General features: G+C 32.5%; 1 long non-coding RNA gene and 1 pseudogene across 1 annotated transcript; one reads left to right on the forward strand and one right to left on the reverse strand.

The window, feature by feature from the left end:
• Positions 1–383: 383 nt before the first annotated feature.
• LOC120151600 lies at positions 384–3,906 on the reverse strand. Its single transcript, XR_005518632.1, has 3 exons — positions 3,605–3,906; positions 1,736–1,859; positions 384–939 (listed from the first exon to the last, which is right to left on the reverse strand). It is a non-coding gene; the product is annotated as an uncharacterized LOC120151600 (long non-coding RNA).
• A 5,866-nt stretch (positions 3,907–9,772) lies between these two features.
• LOC120151593 lies at positions 9,773–19,338 on the forward strand (annotated as a pseudogene).
• The last annotated feature ends 2,051 nt before the right edge of the window (positions 19,339–21,389 follow it).

Here is a 21,389-nt window from a genome sequence, read left to right on the forward strand (position 1 = left end):
CCATGCCATTCTCAATAGAAATGAATTGATTTGATGTTGTTTCCGTGTCAAATCTGTTGTATAATTAGATCTGGATCTTTATACTTCTTGATTTGCTGTAGTTTCTGTGTCAAATCTGTTGTATAATTAGATATGGATCTTTATACTTCTACAAGCAAATGCTAAACAAATCATGATTGTAAAGCTCACTCCACTTACAACACCCATTGCCAATGTAACACACCTATGACAGAAATAATGAAAAATTGACTAATATTTAGGAAAAAGAAGACGACTCAAAAACCCCATGGGGCATATCGACTCAGCGACGGATATGGCAACTCGGCTGACTCAGCAAGAACCGTGATGTAGAGCCAATCAAAATCATGCTCATTTGCTACTTCCATTGGTGACCAATTCTGCCAATTGCTCTACCCTCTGCCGTGACTCGTGTGAACCGAGAAGTGAAGATAGTATTAGTAAGTTACGTTTAGTCTTTTTTTTTAGTTTCGCTTTTACTATTTAATTGGGTAATCGGATTTAGGTTTTATTATTTAGTTGGGTTTAGTTAGTTGAGTTGACTTTGAGTATGATACCTTTATGTTTCAAACCCCCAAAAAATTTGAAGTGCATCAAAATCCTTTTTATTTGTTTACAAACCATCAGCATCTGTACACAAAGGATCAACCAAATTTATGCCCGACTCACCCACCAAACAAATTTATATATAATACTTATGATTCGGCTTTGGTTACGTCAGGTTACCTTTGTTTAAGCACCAAGGTTTTCTTCTTAACTCTGCACTTACATTGCTCCGTCAAATTCTCCTTAGACAAGGCTTCTGATTTGTCTATCTTGTTTCCCACAAAGTAGGGGAATGCCACTTGATGAGGATTTACTTAACAGGTCGTGCACTTCTCTTCTTGAAACTTATCGTTGTCGGCAGCAACAACAACATAACTGTATATTGCAGAAAATCCCAGAAAGAACTAGTCGACTATCAGTGTGAAGATGACATACTGCTGAAAAAATTACCTACACAAAGTGGGTAACAAATATGCATGTTCTACCAGGCAGATATCATATAATCCATGTATGACGTGCAAAAGGAAGTTATAAGAGCAGGTGGTATGGAGTGGTGAGGTTGAAATTGCAAAGTTTGCGGAAAGTAAACAACCAAAGCATATCCTTCAACTTTTTGTTTAGGGCATGCTGAATATAAGCTCACCTGAGAACCGAGTTATATAGTTCCTTCAACTTCTTATTGCCCTCCACTAAAATTTTTGAACTATTTTTCATCTTTCACGTAACAATTTACTGATTGCTCATACTTTTAGCTTAAGATAATTAACTGGGAGATGAAAGAAGAGAATTTACAAGAAACCAGCCTTAGTTGAATGTTGTCAATAAGATGCACAGTGAACATTGTCTACAGAGAGGCTTCTTTCTAAGAAAACAAAGTTAGTTCAAGACCAACAATAAGATAGACTGATAGAGGTAATTAGGATACGAACATATATGAATTAACGAAGAGAACACATTCCTGTGACTTCCGTTAGAAAGCTATCACTGGAAAACGAACAAACAGATTTTGTTTCTAGGAAACGAGAGTCTAACATCCTTTAAAATCTAACCTGTATATTCTCATAACAATTATAATTTTGATATAGGAACAACTTTCTTAGAATAAAGACACATTAAACAACTTATATTTTCCAAGTTCATCCCATAAAGAGAAAAAGCATGAACGACTTACACAAAATAGCTGAAACAGCCCGGCAGTATCTGTCCCACACACTTCGAAACCTTGGTTGACCTTCAAGATCCCATAACTTTATCGTAACATTTCCTTTAGTTACCTTCCTCATATTAAATCCTACCTGCAAACAAAAGAGATGTCACGAAAATAAAAACAAACAGAACCCACCAAACAATAACTTGTAGCATGTGAATCACAAATTCTCAAAAATCAATGTTGGTATCGGCTCCTTGGTTTTTAAAGGAGTAAGGCGTACCGAGACGCAAACTCGGGCGTGCCTAGGTGCGAGGGGCAGCTAGGTACTGAAGATGGCGTCCGCCTGGGATGAGGCGAGACGAGATACAAGAGGCACACACCTCTGGGCTTTAGGCACCGGGCATAGCGCCTTTGCGCCTTTCGGATTTTTTTTAAAGATATTAATAGGAAGTAGAACAGATTAAAGAAAATATAAAAAGATAAAAAAAAAGAATTACAGTAGTAAAAAAGAAAGAAGACGGTCGAAGAAGACTAGAAAACTATTTCTTTTTTCACATTTTCTCATTTCTTAACCCTAATATTTTGACCTATTAACAAGTTCAATCCTATAGCCTAAATTTATTTTCCAACTCTAATGTTATTTATTTATAACAAATTATTATAACTTCTTCCGCCCTTTGTCTGCTTTTAACCTAAATTATATGTTTTTTTAGAAATTTAATTATTTAATAATACATAATTAATTTTAATTTTTAAAACAATAAAATATTAAATTAAATATTAATTACTTAATAAATTTTATTAAATATAAAAATTATTTTTTATAAAAATTTTAAATTTTAAATTGATAATAAAATAAATTTGTATCATTTAAAAATAAATGAAATAATAGTTTTAAATATTAAAAATATTAAGTATAAATCAATAATAGTGTAGATTTTAGTGAAAGGGATTAAAATATGTTTATAAAAATAAATAAAATAATAGTTTTAAATATTAAAAATTAGTAATAAATCAATACATTGTAGACAATTATTTTAAGAGTTAATCGGTGGGTAATAAGTATAAATATACTCATACAAATAATTTATAAACTTTTTAGTATAGATATATTTATAATATAATTTTAAATATAAAATATGTTTCATAAATAATTTATAGATTTTTTAATATAAAAGTGTGCATCGATTACAAAAGGTACGTTCATGCGCCTTGCGCCTAGGCTCAAGGACCTTTTGCGTCTACGTGCACCTTGCAAAGCAAAGGGTACAAAAGGTTTCTGAAACCCAGACGCAAGGCACATGTGCGAGCCTTTCGTATACGAGACATACTATGTATATGATATAGATCAAATGTAAATTATATTTTGTACTCAAAATAACATGATAAATAATATTATAGTTTTTTAAAGATCAAAATATTCATATCATTTCACTATCAAATATCAGCTAATAACACGAATTTTATGTTTACCATTTAGCTATAAAAAAAACTAATAACACGAACTAATATAAAAAAACATAGTTCAAATAAAGAAAAAAACAACTTACAATTTAATCAACCAAATCAACCCATTCATGCTGTGACTTTAATTAAAAAGAAGTAACTCACAAGTCACAATTTAATCGAAAAAATAAAAGAAAACAACCATTCATGCTCTGTATATAGAAACGAAAGAAAAAAAAACAACAACCCATGGACATTCATCCTCTGTTAAGTAGTAACTTACAATTTAATTAAAAAAAGTAATAAGTAACCATAAAACGGAGAAACAGCAGCAACCAAGGGGTGAGTCGGTGGTGGTAAAGAAAGTAAAGAACGAGAAGGGGTGAGTTGGTGGTAAAGAAAGAGGAGGAGGAGGAGCCAAGGAGAGGAGGAGAAGGGGATTACCTGGTCGGCGCCCGGCAGTGGTGACTGCTGTGACAGCCGTGACTGCCGACGAAGAAGAGATCAGCTGGAGTGTGTGCGATGGAGAGAGATAAGTTAGGGATTTTGGATTTTAAAAGGTAGGCTTTTTTAGGTTTAAAATTATAATTATTTATTAATATAATAAAAGGTGAAAACAGATACCATAAGCGATAGGCGCTGCGGCCGGCGCCCTACTCGGAGGCGCCCGCCTCATGGCGCCTATTGTATGTGAGTTCGCCCATACCCAGGCGAGCGATATTTTCGTACGCCTTTTAAAACCAGGAATTCGGCTCTTTGACAGATCACTTACGGTTGGTATCATATCTTCACTATATCAACCAGTCTTGAATGGAGATGGCAAACGGGTCATTTCTATTCAAGTTATTTTAGGTCTAAATTATATTTCGTTTAATTTTATTCATGCCGGGTCATATCTAGTTCGGATCTAGTTTGGATGTATGATAAATCGGATCGAGTGATTATCGAATCGGTTGTTTTTCAATTTGGATTAATATCGGATCGATTGATTTTTGGGTAAAGTCAATATCAGATCAGTTAGATTTCAAGTCGAGTCAATATCGGATCGGTGATTTTCGGTTATGTTAACCTTTAGATTAAGTCAATTTAAGTTGAATTGATTATGAGTCTAATTAAGTATATAGAATTATTGATATATACTTGTAAAAAAAATATGTCATTCTTATTTTTTAATCTTATCATTTATGCATAATTTCAATTCTCAATCATTCAATATTTTTAATTAAACCAATATTTATAGATGATAAATCGATAATTTGACACAAATACGATCCTATAATATGTGTTAGAATTTGTTATCAAAATTTTATATTGATATTGTATAAAAAATTTATAATGAAAACTATTTGATAAATAAATACTTTTTTATTAAAAAAATTATTTCCAATTATAAATTTAAAATATTTTTATTAAATTTTAAAAAATAATACATAACTTTATTTGGTAAGTTTTAGTCGTAACATAAGTAAATTTTATATTATTTTTATTATAAATCTAATATTATTTCCTTTCTTTTGGTTGTTTTCTATTTTTTTTTTAAATTTTGTTATAAATTTAATATTTTTATTAAAAGTAAGATAAGTAACATTTATTTATTATTGTTTTCAATCTTACAATTATATTCTTTTATTTATTATTGTTTTTAATCTTACAATTAGATTCTTTTATTTATTATTGTTTTCAATCTTACAATTAGATTCTTACTTTTTATATTCCTTTTATGTAATAATATAAGTAAACTTTCTATTATTTTTATTATAAATCTAATATCTTTCGGTTTCGGTTCGGGTTACTTTCGATTTCGTTAAATTTTTGTTCAGGTATGATTCGGATCGGTGTGGGCCGGGTATCAAATCAAATTTGAGTATCATATTCGAGTTAAACACCTTGGAAAGCAAAAAAAAAAAAAGACTGAAATTACCGAAACATAGCAGAATTTTCTGTTTCCAAATTTGAGTAGCAAATTTAAGTAGCAAAAAACAAGTCAAGAACACATCCAAAACATTGAAGAATTTTTTGTTTCCAAAACAGAGTGAAAAGACTGAAATTACCGAAAACATTATCAAAACAACTCTCCAAGCCTACGATCCAATTTGCACTATTTCTCCTAAATAAGAGCTGATCAAGAACAACTAATATTAACAACCAAACTCATCTAGAAACATCACAAATGACATCAATAAACTATAATTCTCGGATTTTCGAAAAACGTCAAATCAATTTTGTTTTGAGAATTTCTTATCCAAATCAAATGCAATTGAAAAAATTATTTAGTATGATAATAATACCATCATAAACACCTTAATCAACACAAGAAAGCCTTGAAAAGTGATCAAGAAAATAACACATTAAATACCTTCGAAAATCAAGTTTAATTCACAAATTTCTTTTTAAAAGAATTGATTAATTAAAATCATCAAACATTGGATCATTAATCGTTGAAGCACAAAAAGGAACCTAGGAAAAGAGAATTACCTTGCTAGAAAAAGAGATGAAAGGATGAAGAGGTCAACAATGGCAACACCAAGAAACAAAGGAGAAAATGACAAGAAGAAAGAAAATTGGATCAATCTTGATTGAAGAGAGAAAATCAATATGAAAGGAATAAGAATCAATCCACAAATGAATAGTAATTGAAGAAGAAGAGTTTTGGCTATGAGAGAGCTTTTGGGAGAATTTTTAGGAGAATTTACAAAAGTGTTTGGATGAAATAATGAAGAGAACGGTTAATGAAAATTAAGAGTGAAAATGAGAAAGAATTAATAGAATGAATCTAGCTAAGAAATTGGCAAAAAGGAGATGAAATATACAGTTAAGATTGGAGGGAAAAATCATCCACACAAGCCTTGGTAAAACTAGTTTCATAGATTTTGATTTGTTACCTTTTACATTTTAGTCACTAAAATCAACATCTCCAATTTATTCAATTTAGTCATTTAATAAACATTTATTTTATTATTACTAAAAATCATAATTAATATTTCAAAAATCATTTAAACACTAAATATTAATATTCATAATTTTAAAAACCAAAAATATTATTTTTATCAGAAATCGTGGAAATCACTCGACTACCAACCCGAACTCTCAGGCGTTACAGTTTCATTATTTTCCTCTTGATTTTTTTTATTAAAGAGTGCAACACAAGTGGGTTTCACTTCCTTACCTCAGGTGTACGAAGTTTGGAATACTGTGTTAACTTTGGGGACAACATCCATTTTCGGGATTACACCAATCCAAACAAAATTACTTCTAGGACAGTGACTTCTATATCATGACACAATAATTCATTCTATTTCCTCCCTTATTTGTTTATAACTTGTTAATCAATGCTAACAGTGTTATTGACGACGAAAATGGTAGCATGAGAAGGTTAGGAAATTTAGGTATTGGGGTATTATGATAAATTTTAAATTTTTGATTAAATTAACCCTTATATATGCTTACACGTCATCAATTAACCCCCTAAATTTTAAATTTTTAATCAAAATAATCATTGTTAGATGAAAACTATTAATTGACTAATGATTGATGTATGTTGTTGATGTGATATCTTCATATATGTTTAGTTATTGACATGTCATCACATTTGATGATATGCCACATGCCACATCATCACATTAGATAATGTGGTACATATCATGTCATCACATTAGATGATGTGACATATGACAAATAAATAATTTAGGGCACGTAAAAATATCATATCATCAACATATATTAACCGTTAGTCAATTAATGATTTTGATTTAACAATGATCAATTTAACCAAAAATTATAATTTTGAAGTTCTTTGAGAAAAAGTAATAGATGCCAAAATGATCATTCAAACAAATGTTGGGAACTAAATTTGATATTATGCCAAAGAATTTTGATTGTTGGTCTTTAAAATTTTCTATTTAAATAATTTAAAATGTAAAAATTAATTTAAAATTCAAATCATAGCTTAGAAAAGACTGGTGCAATTAACCCATTTATACATTTATCATTATTAGACTCAAGAAGAAGTTTGTAACAACAGCTTAAACATTAAATTGGACAAAGACAGTACAACTTTCTATATCTTTCGTTACCTTAAAGCTGATTGTAGCCGATAATTTAGCCCCAGGTGAATATAGTATAAAGTATTATTTATTTAAATATTTAATAATAAAGACTTACACTTCTGTACATTGAATGTTCAGATTCGAAATTTAAGAGAATAACAATAAATTCCTCAATGTGATTTGATTCATGCTATTAGAGTTTAGGATAAAGTACACAAATGGTCCCTTCATTATAAGTGTTGCTTTGTGAAGTCCTCGACTATCAAAAGTTACAAAATGGTCTTTTGACTATATGATATTATTTTGTTGAGTCCCTCTACTATTAAAAGTTACAAAATGGTCACCTGACTATTCATTATGCCCCAAACTCGTCATTTTTCGTTAAAAAATAAAGATAGTTTAAGCTAAAAGTTAATTTACTATTTGAGATATGATAGTCGTTTGAGATTCTCAAATCATATTTTATCATATATCAGATAACATATTAACATATAGCTCAAACTACCATCAATTTTTAACGAAAAAAAATTTGGAACATAATTAATAGTCGGGTGATCATTTTGTAATTGTAATAGTTGAGGGACTCAACAAATCAATATCTTATAGTTAGGGATCATTTTTTTAACTTTTGATAGTCAAGAGACTCAACAAAGCAACACCCTATAATTGAGGGATCATTTGTGTACTTTACCCTAGAGTTTAATGGTTATTAAGCTTTAATTATAGGTGGAAAACATTTTGTTTAAGGTAAAAAAAAATAAAATCATGAAGTTTAGAAGATTTATTTACCATTAACATTCATAAAACATATTATTCATTTTATAGTAAATTTTGAAAAGAAAAGATGAGCATACGAACAAGTATTTGACGAAGCGAGATACTTTCACTGGCTCTTGCAGCGGCTTGCTGGTTTGTTGTGCCTTGTGCTCAAAGCACGCGAGCCACGTGTCCGTGGTTCGAGGGCCAGTATCCTCAGCTGAGGAATCTTTCAAAGGGTAAACTACAAGTTGATCACCTTAAGCAATAAGAGGTATTTTCAAATACCTTTATTTTTGCACATATTGTTCAAAATTAAATGTTGATTTCCTACTATTATTATTATTATGTACTTAAAGTTATTCTTTTATTTTAATTTGATTATTTTTAATTCATATATTTCTAAAAATTTAAAATTTTGATCTTGAATTTAATAGTATATGTTAAACATGTTAAGTCAAATTCTATTATTAATAAATGTATTATGTGTACGCTTGTAAACGAATTGAACAAACACGAGTGGAGGTATGTTCATGTTCGTTCGTTTAACTTTAATCAAATAAATAAATGATCACGAATAATTAAATAAATAGAATTTATTATTTGTGTTTGTTCGCTAAAGAATGTAGCTTGTTCATATTTGTTCGTTAAAATTGATTAAAAACATAAACAAACATAAATAATCATAAACAAATTTAAAATATTTAGGGTATTTTTTTTCAATTTATCATGAAATGAAAGGAATAGTGAGTTATTGGGTTAGAAATACATATGTGAAAAAAGTTAGACGAACATAAACGAACATATTACCGAACATAAATGAACATTTTGTTTGTGTATATTTATTTAATTAGATGAAAATAAAATATGGTTCATGTTCATTTAATAATAAATAAACAAATATAAACAAATTTTCCGTGGAATAATTCACGAACATTTCATTGAATATTCGATTCATTTACAACCTTGTCCATGCATAACTTGTAGACTTAATTTGTGTTTCTTAATTTTATCATTTTTAACAAGTATTGATTAGATCATAATTAGAACTTAATCAAATTATACTATAAGTACACATCTATAATTTACACACATTACAATTATTAATTCTAATCATACTAAACACAGTAAAACTTTAGTTATACAAGAACAACAATATAATTTGGTGATGCTTCAAATAATATCACAAGAGATTGATATTCTTTTTTGAGGTTATAAGTTTAAACAGTTGTATCTACATTTATAAGGTGTGTACGCGTTATCAATAGTTAAAAACAGATTATAAATAGACACTACCTTATAATTACCTTAAAACTATTAAAAATATATATTTAATTAATACTTTTTATGAAAAAATTTAATACTTGAACCGTATATATTAAATCACTTCTCAAATCTCAAATATGATAATTCATCATTGAAGATACAAATTATTTTCATATTATATGTTTTTATTGCAACTCTCTTAACACCCAATCCCTACACATGTACCAAACCATTATAAATAACATAAAGCATAAAGCTAAACATTCAGAATAAGACGGGTAAACTTCCCAAAACAAAAGCGAATATCCCGAGAACATATAAAGATATTTATATAATTGAGGAGCTGAAAAGGCACCGGCCCTTGTTCCGGTTTGTTGGCTTTGGTGTGTTTCGGTCAGAGCACACGAGGCACATGACCTTGGTTCGAGGGTTGGTGAAAGAGAAGAAGAGAACAAAGAGAAGGAAGTATAAACAAAAAAATGAGGTATTCAAAAGTACCTCTCAACTTTTTAATTTTTACTCCATTTATGTTTTTTCCTCCCATTTTTTACACATTTTTTGGCGCTCTATTTCCGTAAAGGCTCTTCCCTCCGAGTCCTCTCTCCCTTCTCCAGCAAGCCATGGAAGATAGCGAAAGTGCGAGCGATAACCAGCGGCCATGGCAATCTTATCACACTGTTTACACTAACGCCAAAGCAGGTAATTGACTAACATCTTCTCTTTTCTTAAGTTCCGATCCATCATCAAATCGCTTCTCGCTTTATCTCTTGTTCGATTTCTAGGTATTATTCAATGTCAATATGCCATTTGATATGTTAAGTCACCTCGAATTTTTATATCATTGACGGATAAATTTGAAGATCTGATAACTGTTAGTTGATTTTTTTTTAAATAGAAATTAGGAATGGAAGGAGTTGATAAAGAGAAAGTCCAAAGAGTAGTTTATGAGATGAGCAAAGGATCGAAACACTTAGAAAATGAGGAGCGAAAAGAGGCCTTCATTCGTCAAAAAATAAAGCATGTGCGAGCTCGTGCTGCGAAGCTCTCCGCCTCAGATTTATCTCATTATCAAAAGGTTCTTTTAAGCTTTACCTTTCTTGTAAAATCTATTTATACAAATTGCGAACTTTGGAAATTGTGTTTAGGTAGATGAATGATTTGCTGTTTCTTAGGTTGCGGAGAAGAGAATATTAGAGCTTGAAGCTACACGTGAGCTTTCTAGGATTTGGCTACATGTAGATATGGATGCATTTTATGCGGCTGTTGAAACTTTGACCAATTCTTCATTGAAGGGAAAACCAATGGCTGTTGGTAGTATGTCTATGCTTTTCAGTTTCCACTGCTAATTATGAGGTCTAAATCACTTTACACGATTAACTTGTTAAAATCTGGTTTGTTGCTGGTAAAATTACTCTGACTAAGTTTCATTCAGTCTGTAGGCTCGCAAATTTGGTGTGCGTGCTGCTATGCCTGGATTCATTGCACGTAAATTATGTCTGGACTTGATATTTGTTCCCCCAGATTTCAATAAATATACTTATTACAGTGGTTTAACCAGAGAAGGTTAGATATTTTGATTTTAAAACAGAGTTCTTGATGCATTTTGGGCTTGTGGTTTAACCAGAGTTCTTGTTGTTTCTCTATGTTAGTTTTTCGGAACTATGATCCTAATTTCATGGGTGCCGCTTTGGATGAAGCTTACCTTGATATTACTAGGGTTTGCAAAGAAAGAGGTATTACTGGTGGAGAAGTAAGTTTGAACTATCAATTAATTTTTCTAACTGCTTAACTGACTGGCTTTTAAGCTGACCTCGTCCTTCTATCTGTTTAGATTGCTGAAGAACTCATATCTAGAGTACATAATGAGACTGATCTGACATGTAGCGCGAGAGTGGCTCCGATTCGCTTACTTGCTAAGGTTCTATCATCTGTTCTTGGCATGCAGTTGCTGTTGGCAAGTTGCATCTTCAAATTGGCAACACAATAATCGTTGCTATTGTTACATTGTCATTAATGATGTTGGATTGAGATATTGCATATCATGCCGTAAATTCTAAAATTTCCCATTGGAAGTTGTTGAAGACATTAGTGAATAGTGATGTTGGATAGAGATAGGACAATTCTTTTGTTGATCAACAAAACTTTGTTGTTGACTGTCTACTTTTTTGGATTATATTTATTGGATTTAGTTTATCGGCATACAAAATATCTCAAATTCAATTTGCTTGTCACAGTTTCTGTTTGCTAGTAAAAAAATCAAAAGTAAAGCAATCTAGCAGGACATTTCATATTTATCATCACAAGATTTACATCTAGTTGTTACACCTTTCTTTATTGCCCGTTCTGATTGTATTGTATCCCCCAGGTTTGCTCAGATATTAACAAGCCAAATGGGCAGTTTATTTTACCCAATGACCGCTTGGCTATTATGACATTTATATCCACACTTCCTATTCGAAAGGTATTCATTGATTGGACAATCTTGAACCCTTGTTTCAGAATTGTTATTTCTGATTTGTAAACGATGTCTATCTGATAAAACTGGATTTGTAGATTGGGGGTATAGGCAAGGTCACAGAAAATATTTTAAAGGGTGTTTTTGGAATCAGCACTTGTGAAGAGATGCTGCAGAAAGGAAGTTTCCTCTGTGCGCTATATTCTCGTTCTTCAGCAGGTTAGCATACTAATAAGGCGGTTCTCCTGTTAAAAAAAGAGTGATTATGATAGGAAATTGTGTGAAACTGCTTATATGGTTGGAAATGGGGATAATCCTCTTGCATTCTCTTATTACTACAGTCTACTGGATCAACATGGCAAAACCTAGTGAGTCCAGTCGAGGTTGAACTTTAATTAGAGCTTTCGGAATCATTAGGCAGTCAGAGCAGATATTACATCATCTTTTCTGGTACTTAATTTGATGTGATTCTGTTATAATCATTAGGGGTAACTGAGTTGAGTTGTGTTATTATTATTCTAAATATAAGTGAGCATGATGTTTCTAAGTTCTTGAATTAGTTGTAAATTATTAATAATCATAATGCTAAAAAAACATTTTGACTTTGGCATGTGAGAGAAGCTCCTGCATCTCTCTAGAGCCTCGAGCCCAGGCGTTTTTAAAAATTATTTTCTCCACCCACATCCACCGTCTTGTCCACCGTCCGCCGTCGCCGTCAGCCGTCCGCCGCTACACTCCGACCTCCGTTTGATGCCTTTTTTTCCTGGAAATATCATCTGCTCATGGTGATTCCAAATCTGGGCTTAGATCTACGATAAAGTCTTTCAATCGACGTAGATCTACACGCCAAAATTCCAAGACAACACAAATCTGGCCTTAGATTTGTGATTCCAAATCGTTGCTGTTCTGCCCCAAGACACCACGGGAATCACCAAGATTGGCGACAAAGAGTTCCAACACAAATAACAACAACCAGGCAGTAGGATCCAACAGCTGCGATTTGCGGTTTCATAGGCCACTGTTTTGGTAACGAGGGACAAAAAATCCTCTTCTGTTGCTTCATATGCTTTCCTTATCAAATCAACTGACATCCATTGTTGCTCTGAAGTGAATCCGGAAATTACAAATATCACCGGTACAAAACTTTCTGTTCTTCTCCTCCGCCATCACAGTCTCCAGACGCCATGCCCGCTGCCACCTCCGGTAGTCGTTGACCTCGGATCAGGAGCTCTACTTTCACCTTCATCACAGTTAATCAACGCCAAGTTTCGTATAAAAAACTTTGTTTGATTCGTTCCGGTTCCAGTTATCTTGATCTGAGTTTTGGGTCCTTTCTCCACAATATCGATTGAGATCAGTTCGGCGTAGAATGTATCGATCTCCTATGACAACCGCTGGATCGTCTCGGATCCGAGGTAGGTTGCTCCCAAGGTTATACAATGCCTTCTCACCTTTGGGATTAGCCAAAGGAGAGGTCAGACTTCGGTTAATGGCTCTGCCCGAGAGATTCGAATCAAAGATGGCGACTAGGAGGAGATAACGGGTTCGCCAATCACAACCGGATAACAAAACGCGCGTCGATTTTTACCAAAAGAATCATCATAGCCTTTGGTTTCCTACGGTGTTGCAAAGGAAAATGTTAATGGTGGGTCTGGTGGGAATCGGAAGCAGCTAGTGACCGGTGGCGGTAACCGAGGACAGGTGAAGTCGAGATCGTCTGAGGAAATGCTTTTGAGATGCCGATTGTAGGCTACGTCGGCGACTGAGGATACATTTTTTTGTAAGGAAAATGACGGATGTTGACCAAGATGGAACCAAGGAGTTCACCAAAAAGGGGTATTCCGATGACAATTCTACTGCAGTAGTAAGAGGAAAGAGAATCGGGTTTTATAATTGGTGGAAGGAAGGCCACCCAAAAATCCGTAATGGGTACAGAAGCGGTTGCTTCACGTTATTTATCGAAAATTTACCAGAGAAGATCCATTAGAAGAGGTTTGAATCTTTATTTTACACTCACGGTCGGGTTATTGATGCATTCATTCCAAACAAAAGAAATTTGAAAGGGCTTCGCTTTGGTTTCATTCGTTTTGCAACAATCGAAGAAGCAAGGAAAGCGATCTCAGAAATGAATGGATCTCATATCGACGGGAGCAAAATTAGTGTATCTTTGGCTAAATTCAAATCTCAACAGTCTTTTTGGAGAAAAACCTCTACATCTGTTCAACGTAAATCTGGGATGGAAGGTGTTTCGACGAATAAGCATTGTGAAGTTGAAGGTGTTATTGACGAGGATAAACTTCACGTGTTGAGTAAATTTCTAGTGGGATGGTGCAAGGAATTTATCAAAATCGGTAATCTCGCTAGTCAAATGCAAGCCAAGGGCCTCTGTAACATCCCAAAATACGGGTTAGTGACCAAAATTGTAAAATTTCAGAATATGGTGATTAAAGTATAATAGTTTAATAGTTTAATGATTTGTTCGGAAATATTTCCTAAAAGTTTATAGTAATTATCCAAAGAATTAAAGGGCAAAATGGTCATTAGACTTGAAAATTATAATTAAATGATATATATATATGGATAAGGATGGGAGATTTTCCAGAAAAATCTCTTCTCTCTTTTCTTCTTCATTTTCTCTTCTCCACGTGTGAAGCCAAGCAAAGGTGAGTTTTCTTTTGAGCTGATTATGTGCTGAAATTTAAGTTTAGTTTTGATTATTAGATGCTAAGTAAGATTAAGGAAGGATTAATTTGCTTTAAAACAACAAAATGAAGAGTTTATGAGGATTTAAAGATTTGAAGTTTTTGAATGAAATATCGAAATAAAGTTTATATTGAGAATTGAAAGTTGAATTTGACTTGTCATCAAGTTAATTAAGGGATAGGAAGTGTTAGAATAGGAATTTGAACATGTTGCAAAACTAGTATAATTTTTGAGATTACATAGGAATGACTAGATTTGAAGTTAAAGAAGTGATTATGGAATAGAAATAAGTTTAAGTATGTGTATTAAAGTTAGGAGTATTAAAGGAAGTGAAATAGGAAGGTTTGAGTTGAAAATTGATGATTTTCGAGCTTAGAATACAATTTCTGGGTAGAGGGAACCGATACCCTATGAATGGGAATCGATTCCCCCTCTTGAACGAAAAATTCCAGTATGTTCAGGGGGTATCGATTCCCCTGGGGGGTATCGATTCCCCTCTAAATGAAAATATAGAATTTGATTCATTAAACCGGTTTAAGTTATTAACATCAAGTTTAAAGTTTAGGCTTCTGATAGTTGTTTTGAAATGATATATTTATGTAGATATTGAACCTAAACAAGTTCCGAAATAATCAAAGGATTATAATCGAGTCAAAGCAAGGCTAAGGTGAGTGCAATTTAAATTGTACTGATGTGATTGATCAAACATTGGCTTGCGATGAGTCAATGATAGAGTTACTATGGTAAGAGGTAAATTATATAATGTTATGTGATTACTCTGTGTGCATTAGTACATAGAAATGGATGTATGTTTATATGTTACATGATTTACATGCTTACATGAAAATGCAACATATGATATTAGATATGTGCTTACACATACATTTGATATGTGATAGAAGAGAAGGAACATGTGATTATGATATCAAGGATTACACGTACATGTGATACGTGACTGAAAAGAAAAGATATGTGTTTATAAGAGAAAGAATATGAATAAGTAATGTGAACGGTCATAAATGATAATGCCCATGTTATGTGATATGAGAGCGAGGGGTATAGTTGGCATGCCAAGGGTCGAGGGTTACCTATGTTCTTCGGGACATATGGACTGTTTACCTATGTTCTTCGGGACATATGGACTGTTTACCTATGTTCTTCGGGACATATGGACTGTTTACCTATGTTCTTCGGGACATATGGACTGTTTACCTAGGTTCTTCGGAATCTATGGACTGGTCCTTCGGGACATTGATCGAGCTGTGGTGACAGCATATGTGTGCACAACCTCAATGTACTCACATACCTTAAGTTCTCACTAGTGTACATGGGCTAATAAAGTGATTAAACAAGCATATTGAATGTGATATGTATACGATGGGTTTATAAGTGGTTTGAAATGTGTTACGTGAACCATATGATGTTATGTGTGTTTCTTAATGATAATGATGGTATATGTTTATGTATGATTTATGTTATATGAAATATTATATGTTTTATATGCCTCACTAAGTCATCGACTTAGCGTGTGATTGTTTCACACGTAGGTATGGAAAGCGAAAAGAGAAATAAAGAGGGAGCAAGACAGGTCAGTTCTTCTTACCAAATGTCAGATCAGAAAATATATGTATTGTATATAGAGTGTAGTTGGCATGTAGTCTAAAGATAAAAATTGTATGAACTCTGATATATTTTGTAAACGTTTTGAAATAATTTAAATGTTATCAAAGTTTTTAAATTACTCACTATTTTATACGAATAAATGTTTGAAAAGTCAATGTGATACTTCGAACTCGTATTCGGGTCGGATACGGGTTGGGGGTGTTACAGCCTCACTGATTTCTCGTTAATGAGAGTTGCTGGAAATGCAGTATTAATGATTTTCGAAGACTCTGCTTTATTGAGAAGTGTGAAGAACGATAAATTAGAGACTCTTGCAAAGTGGTTCTCCAGAGTCGAAACTTGGTCAGAGAGTTTGGTAGTGGAGTGTCGTCGAGTGTGCTTAGTTTGCGAGGGTGTTCCTTTTCACGCTTGGAATTGGGATACTTTCAAAAACATTGCAGATAGGTGGGGTTTTTTATTAGCAATCGACAAAAGCTGTCAGTCACCATCATCTTTTGATCGGGCAAAAATTCAAATCCTCACAAAGGCTCAGTGAGAATTGATGAGACGTTGGAATTGAAGGTCGGTGACAACTCCTTCAAAATCATGGTGCATGAGATTGATCCTTCATTTAAACCAAACTCTTGGGTCCTTGAAGAAGTCGATTCTCATTAGGTCTCGTCTCTTCAATTGTGGCTTTGATTTTGTTTAAATGGTTGCAAGTGCTGGTTTTCTTTTGTGTTATGTTCTTTTGCGTTGTTTTCATCATATTGCTGGAGGTGTAACTTACAAATAGGGTGATTGTCGATTGTGGGTTTTGGTTGAGGATGTGAGAGTTTAAGGTGTTTGTTGTAATGGTGTATATCACCATAGGTGGATATTTAGTGTTTTCTTATGTATTGGGTATTATTATTAATAAACTATGAGGTACTCTTTTCTTCCTTCCAATGTTCGTTAACATACTTCTTAGTATGTGGACGAATACGAAGGGAGTTTTTAATGAGACCTTCAACTTTTATAAAAAAAAATAATCATAATGCTAAAGTGACCATCTAAGTAAACATAATTTCATGCATACAGAGGTGATGGGGAATGATTTTCATGGGATTCTGACCCTTTTTCCTTATTATTTTAGTTTTTTTTTTCTATCTGTTGGATTGGGGCTTGGAGGGACAGATACTCCCGAGGCCAGGTTTCGAAAAAGTATCAGCAGTGAGAACATTTTCAGCAACAGAGGATGCTGCATTGCTTTGTCAGAAATTAGGTAACATTCTCTTCTTCTTTTTTCTCCTTTGAATCCAGAGATTGCTGGTTTCTTGGTTTTAATGATCATGTATTTAGTACTTCGTTAAAGTTGAAAATGGTTTTGAAATGTTGAGCTTACCAAATTAAAATAATAGTTTATTGGAGGTATCGGTATCAATCGGTATCAATTTTTTAGCCGTAGCATTTTGATAAGATTGTTAAGATGGATGACAGAATGCACCTTTCTGGTCTCTGTCTTGGGATGTTTTGCAAAAGTCTCCTAATTTAGATGGCATTGTCTGCAAAATTGTCCAATCATTTATTTCAGCAATTTAACTTTGTTCTGTTTGTATTGCAGCTGATATTGCAGAGATGCTGTCAGCTGACATTCAGAAAGAGGGTCTTTCTGGACAAACTTTGACTCTTAAATTAAAAACTGCATCTTTTGAGGTACTATCATGAACCATTATACCGTATTGTTTTTCTCCTTTTCCTTCCTTTTATGCTCAATAGTTAGGGTAAAATGTAAAGGAATGGGCCAATGCTGGTTTCAGATTCTTTTAGCTTTTGGCAACTTAAACTTGATGACTTGTCATCCATTATTGGTTTTATTTCCTCATATCATGTTAGGGCATTCCCTTTTTCGTTTCAGGTTCGTTCAAGGGCGGGCTGTCACTTTGCAGAAATATATTTGTTCGAGTGATGACATCTTGAAACACGCTTCAAACTTGTTAAAGGCAGAATTCCCTATTTCTTTGAGACTGATAGGTAAACTTTAATTTGTTGCCTTTTGATTATTTCGTGGCAGGAAACAAATATGAGTAGAACAAGTCTTTGTTGTCTGCGTGTTCTAAGCTTTAAGATATAACGGGTACATTTGTGTTCTTTGCTGTTAGGTCTGCGGGTGTCTCATTTCAATGTTGATAAGGAGGGCGTACCTACCCAACACAAAAAACTCTCGCCGAGTTTTTAATATCCATAGATGGTCCTAAAAGAATTGGGGATTATCAAAGCTCCTTTGGTTCTGATTTGAGTGATCTCCATTTCAGGAATGAAAAGGGAATCACCATATCTCTTAACAGCCACAGGACGTGTCACTATGAGTTTGGAGGATCGTTTGAGAGCAATCATTTATCAGATATAGATGACAACAATTGCATTTCATACGAAAATGCTTGTGAAATGGAAAAAATTGGTGAACTTTTAAGCCACAAAACTGCAGCCACGGTACTTACTGAAGTTTATGTACCGTTTATTTAGCTAGACTAGATCTTCAAGTATTCACAATACTTAATCTAAATGATGGTTTTCTAATAGGCATTTATCTATTTCGCTAGGTGAAGTTTGAAAATTTCCTAAAAAAGAATTATCACGAGTGTCAAAAGAAGATTCTTCTGTCCGGAGGGAGTCAAGGACAACAACCCTGACAGATCAAACAAAAAACCTAGTTCCTCTGGAAATAAGGATGAGTACAAGTTATTTTGGGTCGATGACTACAAGTGTTCATTGTGTGGGGCTGAATTACCTTCAAGCTTTATTGAAGAAAGACGAGCACTCTGGTTTTCATCTTGCTGAGCAGCTTCAGGATGAGGAATCTGGTACAGGCTCGAGCGCCATGATTCCAAGGCAAAGGTACTACAAATTTTAAAATGGTATTATAATAAATAGTTCTTATTTGATGAATTTAATCAGCAAGCATCATTAAAAAATGTGATTAATTCTCAGCCTGCTACCATGTTGATTCTCTTTTTCTCCTCTTCACTGAAAAAAATATTGATGCATTTAATATAAAGCATACCGCATTCAGAGCGGACAATGTTATATAATTTCCGTGTCGTGGAGGGTTAAGTTTTGACTTTTATACAACGCCATGGCTATGTTATTTAAAATTGCACAACGAAACATGTAACGCGAGGTCCTTATTGTACTTGGACATATTCCCTTTGGTGAATTGCTAATGGTTATTTAATTTACTTGTTATAAATGTAGAGTTATGCCAAAGGAATATGTTGGGAGCCAAAATAGGCGTTAAGAAGCATAAGCCATCTCCAGCGGTAGTCAAGCATCTGCCAATTGACTCGTTCTTTGCCAGGAAGGGTCAGAAATTGTAGTCCTCTTATGTATTCATTTTCTATTTATCTTACACTAGTTTTGTATATATCAGTATTACAATATTTGTTTTGTGGTTGTCTGTTCCATTTTCTTTCATTGTGAATATTCACTAATGATAACTAGTGCAATTCTTTGTAAATGTAATGGAATTCAATAATATTTAGGGTGAACTATACTAATGAATCCTTGAACTTCTAGGAAGCTTGCATTTTACTCATCTAACTTTTAAAATTTGCACTGGATTCATTAAATTTTTAATTCACCTTCATCTCAATCACTGTTGTTACCTGTCATAATCGTTAATGATAATTGATGTGTCACAGTCGCACGTAATTTTTCTCTTTGTCCCTCCCAAAAAAAGAAAGGGTAATCTACACCCATAATCACTTAATTATTGTAAATTTTATGATTAATAATCTTTTAATTTTATCAATTAAATTATTTAACTATTTAAATGTTATCAATTAAGTAATTTACTGTTAATATTTGATGAAAGAGTTTATTTGAATTTATATTTTCACATTTAGTTTTCATTATTTATACATTTAATTAAATAATGGAAACTAAATGTTAATAATAAGAATCAAATATATAAATATCCAAAAGAAATTAATTGCCACGTTAGCTCCTTCGTAGTGGTCATAGGTGTAGTTTACCTAATAGTATTCAAGTCCGTTTTCTCGAATACACTTTACACAAATTATATTTCCACAGCGTGTAGATTATTGCTTTCTTTTCAAATTAAGAACGACTTACAGTTAATCATATCTTACAAGGTATAGTCAATCCTGTCATAACCATTTTTTGTAAAACAATGATTTAATATTATTTTTAAAAATAATTATGACTTTAATTTGAAAAAATTGAGTGATTTTGGATTAGATTTAAATTAAATTGGATAGGAGTCGTCATCGACCTTTGGGTTAGGTAGGTCGAATACCTAAAAACGTCTTTTAAAACAATTTTAAGAAAAATCATTTTTTAAGACAAAATTCGGTCTGCGTTACCGAAGATTCATTTAAATGGATTCGGGAGTCGGTTACGTGCGGGGAAGGGTAAGCACCCCCACAACGCCCTAAAATTGGTACTGTGTAGCTTACACGTTGTCGTAAATGGTGGAAATTACGAATCGAATATAAAATTAAAATATGATCCATTTATTGAAATATAATTAATTTGCTTGGAATCAATTAATTAGAGAAAATTCTTTAATTCGAAAAGAAATCTCGAAATTAGTAATCTTCCGTCGGGAAAACTATTTCGACTATTTCTTATCCGTAAAAAATATTCTCTCTTTGACAAAACACGAATTGAATATATATAAAATTGATGTTTACATACAACAAAATAAATTGATTAACAAAAAAAAAATGAATCGAATATAAAATGTAGAACGAAGATTGATAATTTACATGAAATGAAATAAATTATTATTCAGAGACCTTTGCAATGTTTAAAATGGAATGAATTAATAATTAGCAAAATACAATTAATTTATTTCAAGTCCTTATTTGGTTCGAATGTTGTATTGGATTGCAATACTTCGACCAAGCAATACTTCGATCAAGCAATGCTTTCCACGCCCATTCTACAAATCATTGTTCTTGAAATTTTCCGAGCAACAAGTTAACATATAACATAAAATAATTAGAATATATATATTGAAATATTTATAAGATGCACGCATACCTAATAAAATATAAAGGATAAAATATTTGCAAAATATTATAATCAAGTATGTAATAAAACATTAACTAACGGGTTCTTTATGAAATAAATAAATAAATAAATAAATAAATGAGATCAAACTAAATTTACATCATATACATGGATATAAATAGATATAAGGTCAAAATTTGTAAAATACATACATGCATGCAAATATAATATCATAGATACAAACAATAAACGAAAAATATAAACAAACGCAAGCAATCTACAAGAGAATACAAAACCATATTTAGAGATAATCAAATTGTAGTGCACCTGATTAATTAAGATTAAAGTAAAACTAAGGATAGGACCAAACCACAAAAATAAAGTA

The sequence above is a fragment of the Hibiscus syriacus genome, unplaced genomic scaffold (genome assembly GCF_006381635.1).
Source record: "Hibiscus syriacus cultivar Baekdansim isolate YM2019G1 unplaced genomic scaffold, ASM638163v2 tig00111061_pilon, whole genome shotgun sequence".
NCBI classification, from domain to species: Eukaryota; Viridiplantae; Streptophyta; class Magnoliopsida; order Malvales; family Malvaceae; genus Hibiscus; species Hibiscus syriacus.